A 13,153-nucleotide genomic window follows, 5' to 3' on the forward strand; every position below is an offset into this window, starting at 1 on the left:
TCTAGGAGAGATGGAGCCAGGCTTCAACCCCTCCCCATCACAAAGCTGAATTCCCTTCACCTGTGTTCCCACAGCTGACTCAGTGCTTAACTCAGGTGATCAATCAGAGGTTTAGGCCTTGTCTCAACAGTTCCCATAGAATACTGCTTTTAAATTACTTTAAGACAAAGACACTCGGGTTTTCTTAATGGTGCTGATATGAACATGAATGAACGTTAATGGTGTATTACTTTCTATATTTTCAGTGATGTCATTATTGATAAAAATTATAAATCCAATAAGACAATTTTAACATCAGCTTCCTATGACCTGAAATAGTGTCCTCTTAAAATAGGTAGACATTTTGTAACAACTCAATAGGTTCCACTACATAATATCCCAAAATATACAGGGGCCTAGACCTCAATCTCTGGAACTAAGCTGCTGGCTACTTGCTGTTATGAAAGATTACCCTGTTTTCTAGAAAAGCTCTAAGATTTCCACTGTTGGTAGCAACCAGCAGTAGCTGAGAATGCCCTCAAGCTACAGAAACACCTCCTTAAAGCAACATTTTCTGAGATTAAAATTTGCTGAACTCTTCTTGTTCACGATCTTCAGCAAAAATGCACTCTCATGTCAGAGCCATCAGTAAGGGGATCCATAAGTCTGGTTACTGCTAGAGCAGCTGGAGCTCAGATCTTCAGCAAGAAAAATGGCATCCCCATGGTGCAGTGGCTGCATCAAAAGCATACTCATGGCCTGCTCTAGTAAAAAAAATAAAGCACTTGACAAGTGACAGAAAATTTTAAATTAATTCTGGCACTTTCTGACTTTCCAAGTACTCATTATACAACCCAATTAATCTTTTAACTTCTGGTGGTGATGTTGGCAGGCATTAAGTACCGGGAGGAAGCAAACTGTCTATACAAAAAAAAGATGCACATAGGTTTTTCCTCTTGCAGTTGAAACTGGTGCCTAATTTTCATTCTGCCTGTGAAATCTAGGCCTGTCTTTTATGGAGCAGTGGATCATATTTGATATGAGAACAATGGACAAACTGAGAAGAGAGAAATCAAAATGTTATCTTTAGAGCTGATGTTGTAGAGTATGGCATAATGCTTCAGATAACAGGGATACACTAAATCAAAGAAATACATGATTTTAACTTTTTAGCAACATCTTCTAAAGGTTTTGTCTTTTAAACAATGCTAGCAATTTGTATTTCACCATCAACTGTAACGATGTATCTGAAATGCCCATGCAAACCTGCCAGGTCAGTTTTAGCAGTGCTGTTCTCCACAGTAACTTCCCAAAGCTTTGGTCAGTCAGCTGAACTTTGTTTTCTCTTTCTATATTTTATTCAGAACCATATCAGCCAGAACAAGAAATGAATAAGCATTTAATCTGGAGGCTGATGTACTGAGTGAACAAGAGCCAGCAATATGTCTTTGCAGCATACAAAAAGGTAATGGTTGTTCTGCTCTGCTTTAGAAAGAGTGTTGCCAGCAGTTTAAGGGAGGTAATGCTTTCTCTCTTCTAAGTAGTGGTGAAGTCACACCTGTAGTAATGTGTCCAGTCCTGAGCTCCCAGTTACAGAGAGCCCACTGAATAGCCACCAAAATGATTGAGAGACTGGAGTACTTCCCATAGGAGGAAAGAATGAGAGATTTGGGACTGCTAGCCTGAGGAGGCTCATGGGGAAGTCTCATCTAGATGTCTGAATAACTGAAGGGAGGGAGGAGAGAAGATGGAGACAGGCTATTTTCAGTGGTTTCCAATGGCAGGACACCTCTGAGCATGAGGAAGAATCTCTTTACTGTACAGGTTCCAGGACACTGGCACAGGTTACCCAGAGGCTGTGTAATTTCCTCCTTAGAGGTCATCAAAAGCCTCTTGGGTGCAGACCTAGACAGCCTGTCCTGTGTGTCCTCCTTGACAAAGAGCTGGACCTGCAGAGCTCCCTGCTAACCTCAACAATCTGTTGACTCCTTAGTATGCACTTTAAATGAAGTAAGATCTTTTTCTCAATTCATCTCAAGAGATTTGAGCTACTATTAGTTATTTTCAGGAGCCAGTTTTCAGAAATGTTAAGGTTATTCTCTTGCAGAGAACTTTCCTATTCATAGATTGGAGTCTGCTGTTGAGGCTGGAGTCCAATTCTTTCCTTTTTTAAAGGTTGTGAACATCATTTAAAACACTCTAGAAAGTGAACACATTACAGTTACAAATACCTGCCAGGTATGCTTAGCTAGAACACTCTTTATTCCTTTCACTCATGCCTAATGTTGACATGTTCATTCAAGTAATAATCCTGGTGCAGATAGCCAGGCAAGATCTCTTAGAATGAAAAAAACCCTCCTCAGGCTGCAAAGACTTTCTCACACCCCAGCTGTGTTTTGGCAACTCTGATTATTTAATACTATCAGAAAAACTGCCCAAGCATTGGCCCTACTAGCCAATGGTTTTTCTTCCACAAAAAGGAACTGGAATAGCCATTCTTGCAGGCCTCAGAACAAGAACGTGTGCATTGAATATAAGCCTTCTGAAATTAAATCCAAAATAGTTTTCTGCATAATAGGATGAGCACTCATAATATGTCGGCTCATATCAGAACAGAATCCTGGATATAAGATGGAATCTTAACTTATATTATTTTGCATAGGAATTATAGTCAGCAACCAGATGTGGAGGTAATAAGGGGAAAAATTTCCTGTTCTTACAACAGTTCAATTTTCCTGAATCATTCTTTCTGCGCAGTAGGTGCATAAGGTGAAGAGATATAATGGAAGTAATAATGATGCTTTTCAGAGTGGAACATCTCCATTAGAGTAAAACTACAGAGCTGGCATCAGCATGTTGCTATCAGTCCTGCAGCTGAGCAAACTTAAGATAGTTGTCTCTGGACTCTTTAATGACAGAAGTATTCCTCGTTTTCCGAACAATGCAGGTAGCAGTTCTTTGCAATGCACTTTATGTGTTCTGAAGCAAATATGATAAGCTTCTATAGCAGCAGCAACCTCGATATTCAGAAAGGGAGAACACATTCTTTGTAATTGCTTCTTAGAAGAAGTAAAAGTGAATTTAGAAATGCAGCATTAGCAGTAAATTTTCTCCTAATAAACAGTGCACCATAATGTACCACATAAATCTTTTCAAAACACACCAACTTTACCTTAAAACTAGAAAGTGGAATATTTCCATTAATAATTCCACTGAAGAACTGCATTATACCTCGTTATACTGATGGCTATGAACAATGATATAGTATCTTATAGCTTTCAGACTAAATGTGGTTGGAAAATATGCACACACACTCCAGAGAATATTGTGTTTCATTGTTGTCAGCTCTACTGTATATTTATTTACAGTGAGAATCCCTCTTTTTAGCTATCATTTTGCTGAACCGTGCAACTGCATACTGTATGGGTAGGAGTCTTGAATATGTTTTCAGAAATAGATTCAGTGTTAAGAATAACTATTTTTCTTCTTCCATGTTTTTCAAAATAAATTTCTCTAAGAGAAGAATTGCAACAATGTTTCTTGATTAAGACAAAAATAATAATAAAACCCTCTTCCAAGTGAAGGAATTTCTAAGAATGTTTGTCAATGGTATTTAAAAATAGAATAAATCAAATGATAAGCACTATTGTTTTTGTTTGTTTGTTTGTTTGTTTGTTTTAACTTTCCTTCATTCCAATTTTCTCTGTGCTCATTATATGAAGAAATTCCTGAGTTTGGAATTTATCTATCTATAAAACAAGCAGCTTGTTCTTCATACTGGAACCTAAATTCTAAAATGTGTAGCCCTCAATCTGCTCCAACTAAAAGGAACCTAATCCCAAATCTGAATGAATTACACCTGAGCAAACAAAAATAAATAAATCTGTAAAATATATTCTAACAAGCCTCCATTTCTCAGCTGTAGAAATTGTGATTACTACAGTATTAGTTATTAAGGAAAATTAAATGCCTGTATTTGTCAATGACTATCCCAAGTTTTATGACTCCTGCAGTACAACACTGTGGTGGTTGCATCATGGAATATTTTGTTCATTCTTTTAATTAAGGTACCTTACAATTGGCTAAAGTTTTAAGTTTTAAATAGCCATTAGATATAGTTCAGTCCTTCAACAGAACTCAGGAATTCTTTACTAAAATCAAACTGTCAATGGCAGTGAAACATACTATCCATCCCACATATATATCAGAAAACACCAAGATTTGACTTCAACTGAGCTTTTTTTTTTTTGTTTGTTTTAACTTTTGCCTTGTGATTCACAATTCTAAATATTACATAAAAGGAAAATAAAGACTAACCAGAGACACGAGGCCAAACTGATAGGAATATTCCATGTTAAGATTTTAGAAACTTTCAGTAATTTGGAAGCAATGATTTTTCATTGTCCTAGATTCCCACAGTGACTACAAATGATTAAATTATCTCCTGATTTTTAAATGACCTTCACTGAAGTCCTGCTTTCTACATATGAGACTAATTTGACCACTGGATAAACTGAACCCGTGAGAGAAATATTTATGAGAGGTACAGACTTGTAATTTCCAAGGCAATAACTACTTTAAAAAAATACTGAGAAATTACTCTCCTGCAGAGCTCGATCAATCCAAAGCTGCTGTTTGGTAAGCCATCAGCTGGCTATGAAGGCAAGGAAGGCTCAGACAGGCCTTCTTAACTAATCCTGTAAAGGACTGTATCTCATGTGAATTTGTAATAAAAATTTCCAACACAATATTTGTTAGCCTGGACCATGGATACCTTTGTGAGTACTATGAAGTGAACACATTCAGGGCTGCAGTTTCAAAGTATTGCAGAATATTCTGCAAACCCCATGGATTGCCAAACAAGTCCATAGAGGTGAGGTAGCTAGGAGAAGTAGCCATGGCAGTCATGCCAGGAAGGTAAGATCACAAAGGAGCAAGGCTGGGGACAGCAAAAGGTGCAACATATCTCAGGAAAGGAGAGTTTATTATGTAAGTGAAGGGTATGATGTACAAACAGATGCTAGTGCAATAATATTGACAGGAAAATGAAAGACAACAACTTTGCTGTCTCCTCAAAAATAAAAATCCTTACACAACCAAGCATAGTCATGGCAGGATCTATTATCTCCTACATTCCATCAATGTTTTCATTCCTTGCATCGTTCTTGGACCCCCTGAAAATATTCCCATCAGCACTGACAAAAATAATGACTTTACAGTCTCTACACTTGTGTGAAAGGAATTTCTGGGGTAGGTTTGGATTTTAAAGGCATGTGAGCATCAGCTGCCTGCTCAGTCTCATTATATTTGACAGCGTTAACTCCTGTAGTTTTTAGCTCAGCAGCCAGAGCCAGAAGCTCAACTTCACTCTCTCATCATGAGCAGTGATTTTAACAATCTGATTTGTACAAATGCTCCATTCAAATATAAAGACATAGTGGTAGAGCAAATGAAAATTTATGAAGATCTATTAAAAATTACAAAATTGTCATGATCACCTGAACAATGTTATTCATATTTTAAGTTGAATTCTTAGGTCAGGATTAAACATTTTGCATTGCACTTTCTTCCCCATTAGAGAAAAACAAGACCTGAAACTAAACATTTAATACAAGTTTATCCAGAGTTGGTAACATCTAAAACAGTCACCCCTTACATAAGGTTTTATATTTATATAAATACAGTCACCACAGTATTTAAATGATTTTCAAATAAAACCAAATGCAAGAAAGTTCTTAATAAGCTTTGAAGAATCCATAACTTCCTCTCCTTTTTGCTTTAGACAAGTCTTTTGATTTTATAGGCTGTAATTCTTTATTTTTCTACTGCTATTAAATTACTGACAGCTTTAAGAAACATTAAAGTGATGGGAGAAATTAAGTTAAAGGAAGCATTAAGGCTTACTTAAAGTAATCCACTTACCTTTGTGTACCATAACTACTTTCCTTGGAGCCTATTTAATCTCAGTATTTCCCCATAAATTTATACACCCATATTTTACCATATGTGAATTAGAGCAAAGAAAAGTTTTCAAATGATGAGCCAGTGAGGAAAAAAAAAAAAAAATTAAAAAAAAAAAATCCAAGTGAAGTTTTGCTCTATGTTTCTGTGTGTAAACTTTGACTCTAAAAGTAGAAAATGGATGGAATTGATGTTATATGTCTATGAGCACACAATTTTTCACTGCTTGTTGTTCCCAGGTACCAAAGAATTTTGAAATATGGAGTTCTGATAGACAAATGCAGTGCTTGTTTCACCACTCTATGACCCACTGTTACCTGCCAGGTCACTGAGCTGGACCCTTGAAAGATAATCTTCCTGTTCTTTGTCCTCTCTTCTGTAATTCCTCCATCTACACCATAAAATTCTGGCCAGATTCACAACTTTAACAAGTATTCCACTTCGGTCCCAAACAAATGTATTCACTTAGAGAGCAAAGACTCAGAAAATACTCCATCTAAATAGCTTTTGAAACAAAATACAGATTGTGGTGCAAGGACAATCTTTATATTATCATGATAGTAAAACTCTATAGTTTTAATGTACAGAAATTGTTCAGCTCTGGCATTGTCACAGCACCACGGGACAAGACCACTAAAAACCACTGACAAAGGTGTCGAGATTTTAAAATTAGGACTTCAAATTTTGTATGCAAATTGCTTTTGGGAGCCCACTGTGCATACACAAACTCATAACTGAGCAGTGTAACAGAAATGGCATCTATAGCAAATAGTAGGTACTGAAACTGCTTTTTACTAAGATTATAGGTGGAATTGGTGCATAGATCATGATGAGAACTCCTCACTCGCTAGCAGTAAGAATAACTCATGAGACATATACATCTTTGATCAGATGTGGTTTGGGCTAACAACTGGCAACCCACCACTAGGCAGGAGCGTGGGGCTAAGCAGTCAACCAGCCCACTCACCCCATGACTGGGCTCTGAACCCAGCCCAGAGTTGAGGCTGAGGCAGACACTCTGCTCAGGGGTAGAGATGAGATGATAGAATTTCTGTGTTGTCTCCATTAAAACACAATGCTTAAACATTTGAAATAATGGTAGGGATGCCAAATGTAACTGCAGACAACCTCAACAGACATGTTTTCCAGTGATGTATAAAGGAACGTGCCATACTTAAAGATATTTACTTTAAACAAACAAACAAACAAAAAACAGGAGAAAAAAAAAGGGAGGGAGAGAGAGACAGAGAGAGAGAAGGGAAAGATTGTTGGGGTTTTTGTTTTATTTTGTTTTGCTTCAGTAGATTCGGTTTTGGAGGGTTGCAAAGATCTAGGCTAGGGACCAAACACAGATGTTGTTATATGTAGGATACTATAAGTGAAGCAGTGTTACAGGCTGAGAAGTTTTATCTACAGGACAGCTCCAACTGAGGTGGTAGCATATGAGCAGGAAAGATGTTGCTAATTTTGATATAGCTGGAAGGAAAAAGAAATCTCTCTTTAGGAGGAAGCAATCCAACATTTATATGTTTTTGTGACAGATCAAACCATTTTGAGTACCCTGCCTGTAGGAGGATAAACATAACTTTTGTCCAAAAACATTTAGGGTAAAAAAGCTTTCACTGAGAGATATTCTGTTTTATAAGCCTTTGTTGTTGTTGTTTTGTTTTGTTTTTTGCGGGGGTGGGGGAAGGAGAGGGAGAAACCATGAAGTTTTCATAAGTGATTAATGAAAACTCCTTGACTTTCTACAAAGAACCTACAGTATCAAGAAAAACCAGCTGCAGTCCTTGAAATAAAACCTTGTCCTCAAGAAAGAGGAAAAACTACCAATTAAGGCTTTATTAGACATTGTCCTGCTAAATCAGCAGTTATGTCAGTCATGAAACTTACTGCACAAAGCAGTCCAACAATTGTTTTATCTGGAACAGCACAGCTTTTACAATGAGAGCCCCAAATAAATCAGTACAGTCAGACATAGAACTTGTCCTAAACTGGCCACATTGGTCATATGCCATTTATTTCTGTCCAAGAGAATAAAGATGTCTTCTAAATAACTGAGTCACATTATAAAGTTGGTGAACATTAATCTTCCCTCTTGGCTTTGTTTCATATCACTCTTTGAAATTAGATAACAAAACTGAGACATGGGAGATTGAAATTACTTTAAAGTTGCCAGTAATCATGGTATGAAAGATTTCAGACTTTGTCAAATCCAAAGAGAACGCCTTATCTAAAACAGATACACTGCAAAATTCTTGACTTTAGAAATACTCAGAGGCAGTGGCACTGTGGGTTCCTATGTGATATCTAACATTTATCACAGTAAGTTCTCATACTTATTCAAGCTCTTGTATGATGTAGAGTTCCATTTTAAATACAATCTCCCTTGTAATTCCAGGAATAAACACAAGTTATATTCATGTGCCCATTAGACAGTTTAAAATACTGGGCAAAAGGGTAAGCTGAAAGGAAACCTAATCTGTACCTTCAAGGGTTAGAAATATTGGACTTATCTCAGTTTCACACATTGGTTTGAGGGTGGTTTTTCTTGAAAATGTTGCATTATTTTGTATGCTTTTATTTTATGGTCATAGTCAAAGTACTTTTCTCACCACGAAAATATTGCTTTTGAAATTTGGTAGCTTCCATCTTTATATAATTGCAGATTAATACTATAATAGACTGTAGTGTCTCCTCTGTAAGGCTGGCATATTCTTTATATATATATATATATACATATATACATATATATATATATATATGCATTTTGTTACTACAAAGATTTGTAGTTACTTATCTATATAGGCATTAGGTAGAAAGATGTCCTGTATCTGTAGCATGTGCATTGTTTAGCGTAATTATGATTTCACTTTGTGACTTTTCCATGCTACACTAAAAGCTTGATCAGGTCACTGTCTAGCTAGTACGAATTAACACAAATTTGTTACAGCTCAGAAAAAAATACGTATGGTAGCTTAGGCAATATCACATGAATGATTACCACCAGAAATGCAATCTAGACACTGTAAGAGGAAAGTTTTTATTTATCATTCTACCTTTTTCAGCATGCTGGCAATACTTGTCTGCTTCTGTAGGTCCCTTACCAGTAACACACAGAAAGACAGCTCAGGGCCACGAGGACATCAGCAGGCCATAGGATGCCCAGCTGCATCAGGACCTTCAGCCATGGCTAGAGCTTCTCCATCTCAGGTCCAACTCCTCACTGTGTCAGGAGCTTCTGTGGATCCTGGTGCCAGCCTCCATCTCTGCCCACCTTTCATCAGTGCTGTGGGAAGGCTCAGAGCCCTTCTGGTGTGGGGGAGGCCTCAGCTCCCAGCTCATTCCCCACATGGCAGCCTTGCATCCTGAGAGATGCAGTAAAATGCTATTAAGACATTTTAAGTAAAATACGCTAGATTTACTGAGTCTGCTCTATTTTTCCAGTAACTAAAGGGTAAGATTTAATGTGAAGGATTTATGGAATTAATAAAGTGGAGCCTCTCATAACAGTTTTAAATGATTTGCTATGGATGGCCTGGCTTATGCTATTGTGTTCAGCACCATTGAGAGATAAATCTATACTAAATTTTAACAAAGTATTATTAGATGCAATATTTCTTATTGTTTTTCTTAAAGGGACCTTTGTTACAGATAGGTTTGTCTAATCTCTTCATCATCATGCTGGACAATAGCAGAGGATGAAGAGGAATAATTCTCACCATGTTAGCTCTCTATGCTGAGAGGATTAGGTAATGCATAGCTTGGTCAAAGCTGAGAGAAAACACAAGAAAGAAGAGAAAAAAAGGCACAATAGTACAAAGAAAGATATACTTATCCTCAGAGATTTTCAAAAGCTGAATGGGGGAGGATCTGAGAAACCTCATTAAATCTGAGCAGGAATTGATCTAAGACACCTCCAGAATCCCTGTCTCAGTCTCACTTTAAGACAATAAGTTTCAATGACCATGGCTGAGGTGTCTTTTTCATTATAAGCCAAAGCCCTTCACACTCAGGTGATCTGTCCTATGGAGAATATCACATGTAAAATTATTCTCCTATGAAGAATATAAGAACTGGTATTTAGTTAGAGAATAGTTCACGTCTCCAGGCAACCTGTACTTTTAAAATTATCTGATATTTTCATTTATTAAAGTCAAACTTATAGAAAGGTGGGATCTTTACAAACCCTACTGAATTTTGGTCTTTACTGGTATCTTGTGACAATATGTTATTCAGAGTTTGACTTAAAAGAAATTATTCAGTTTTTATTTGTAGGTGGAAAGGATTGTACGTTGCCAGATAATTGCACAGATGGCAGCTGAGAACAACAAGGTTGTCAGTTAGTAAAAAAGCCAAGGCTGAAGAAGAAATTTGGTTGTCTTTTGGGGCCAGATGCTATATATTGCTCCCAGAGTCACTGGAAATAGAACTGCTGATGTGTTTATATTATTTCCCAATCCTCTTAAATATACAAACTCATGAACACACTAATGTGCTCACATAGCTGTGATCAAAGTAAACACCATTTTGTATACATTTTTGAAATAAAAACAGGTTAGCAGTAAACTTTCTCAAGCCTGTGTAAATGGGCAACATTCTAGCAGGACAAGCCATGTCAAGCAGAACCAAAGGAAAAGGGAGGGAGGGAGGGAGGGAGGGAGGGAGGGAGGGAGGGAGAGAGGGAGAAAGAAAGAGTATTCTGAAAACAATTATCCTGCGCCACTTTGAACACTCTGAAAAGTCATGACAAACAGCCATGCTAAGATCTTGTGGGCAAGATTTGTTTAATTAATGCTGTTGTGCCCCTTAGCAACCAGCAACTGAATAAACGCCACAGGGAATGAATTAAGAACTGGGAAGTCAAAACTGACTTCTGGAGGAAGAGAGACATACTGTTACTTTCTGGTAAAGATCTTGTTAAGTGACAGGATTGTTTAGGATTTAGTAGGATACCACTTTGTAAGCAGTGAGGATGAAGTTATTTAATTATACCTGTTGAATTTTAAAACAGACAAACAAACAAAACAAACAAACAAACAAAAAAACAAAAAAAACTTTTTTAAAAAATATTATTAATATTTTTAGCATATTCTTAATTTCACACAGAAGTTATAAAATGTGTCATTTCAGAGGTAATGTGTACTTCAGACTTATTACAGCAGCATGTTGGCACCCTTATTCAGGGTAGAAAACTATGGTGATGTCTTTGGTTCTGTTATACTCTAAACATGATTATCTTCTGGTAACTGATTTTGTTATTTTTAAAAACAAAATCAGTCAGGAACATAAATTACATTTATATTTCTGTTCTGAGATCTGAGCAGGGTTGCATAAAGGAACTGCAGACTAATTTAGGATTTTAGATTCTGAACCAACTGGTCTCAATAATAAAGTAATATAACACTTGGCTGTAGTATATCATAGGTAAAATAACTTATTTTCCTATTGGCATAAAGATATACGGTTACTTAAAGTTCAATAGACTTTTTTGCTTAGAATAAAACTAGTTACAATTTTCACTTTATCATTTCTATAAACTGAAACTTCCTACGCAAATGAGTACAAATGCAGAGATGTATAGTTAGCTGCTCCATGAGAATTTCGTTTCAGAACAAAGAGAATGCCTATTGTTATGTACCAAAGGAAATAAATAAATAATAATTTTTTAAAAAGCATCAAGAAGAGAGAATGTTTCTATAGTAACAAAACTTTCCCATTTCCTGTTCCTATTCATACTAATTGTTTTATTTTCTACATTTGTATAGTTAACTCTTCAAATGTGCAAACCAGGCTAGAACTCCCTGCAATTATGTGATCATAATTGGATGTCAGGGTAGAAATAGCATTATAATAAGTTCTGCACTATTAAATCAGAAACCTTCTGTATCGTTGGAAAACTGAATGCAGTGTAAACTCAAGCTTGTACGCAGAGGAAATTCCAGTGCAAAATGCATTTGGCAGTCAGAAGTATTAAAAAAAAAATAGAAAAAAAAAAAAAAAAAAAAAAAGCATTTTTATACTTATGTATCACCTATCTTTTTATTCAGCTAGCCAGTCTTTCAAATCTGCTTCATTATTGGGTTTTTTGTTGGTTTTTGTTGTTGTTGTTGTTGTTGGATTTTTGTTGTTGTTGTTGTTTAAAAAACACCAGGAAAAACAAAACAAACAAACAAAAACCAACAACTAAAATCTAGGATTTGTTACCTGAATTTCATAAATTGCTTTTTTACAAAGATTATTTGAAATTAATTGAAATGCATAAATCAACTTTCCTATTTAATTATCCTAAATAATTCGGAATAGCTGATATTTGCATATGGGAAGACAACAAAAAATGGAAGATTGTTTGAATTGTATGAAAAGTCAATAGGAAGTGGTGCATATCTGATAGCCTTTTAAAGTCTTTCCGAATATCTGTAATCAGCAGAACCTTAGCTGTTATTATGCACACATTGCATATTTTAGATACTCCTACCTTTAAAACGTTGAAGAAAATTTAATAAGACAAGCTTTACCTAGAAACTGTTTTATACATCCCCTAGAGTAATTTTGCCAAAATTATCACATCTCCTAATATTAAAGGACAAAACTTTTATTAATAAATTCTGTGTTCCTTTAACACATCATAAAGAAATTTCCTCTCTTCTTCCTTGTTCCACACTTACCCATTTCAGATAATTTATAACCAAATTCCTTTAGTTCAAGGCTGAGAGAAGGGAAAATGTTCAGCTGCAGTGCTGAACATTTGAATTCTTCAAAAATAAGATGGTTTAAATCTAAGAACAAGTAAAGCTGGAGGACTTGACACAGCTTTTTATTGTAGTGAGAAGTTGAGAAGTTTGTACTATATTCTTATTGTTTCATAGTAAGGGAATAGTAACCCTTATTTTAAAGTTTAAAAAAAAAAATGAAAGAGTTTTTTTCTGGTGAATATATATAATTTGTGAGGACAGAGTTGGTCTGTGAAGAAAAATTACTTCTAATGGTCCTGCCACCACTTGGTGAACTGAGATGTATTTTCATGTCATTCTCACCTTTACTTGGACCTCCAGCAATCATTCCTCCCCTGGGCTTTATTAATATATACTTTTTGAATAAAACATTGGCACTTACTAGCACGTCAAGGAACAAGTGAGTGAGCATTAATTAATTAACCACTACATAAGTTCTTGGCTAGCTAAAAGGATAAGTTGTCCATCACTTAACTTAG

Source organism: Coturnix japonica, chromosome 4, assembly GCF_054131305.1.
Source record: "Coturnix japonica strain WE chromosome 4, WE-NBRP24, whole genome shotgun sequence".
Taxonomy (NCBI): domain Eukaryota; kingdom Metazoa; phylum Chordata; class Aves; order Galliformes; family Phasianidae; genus Coturnix; species Coturnix japonica.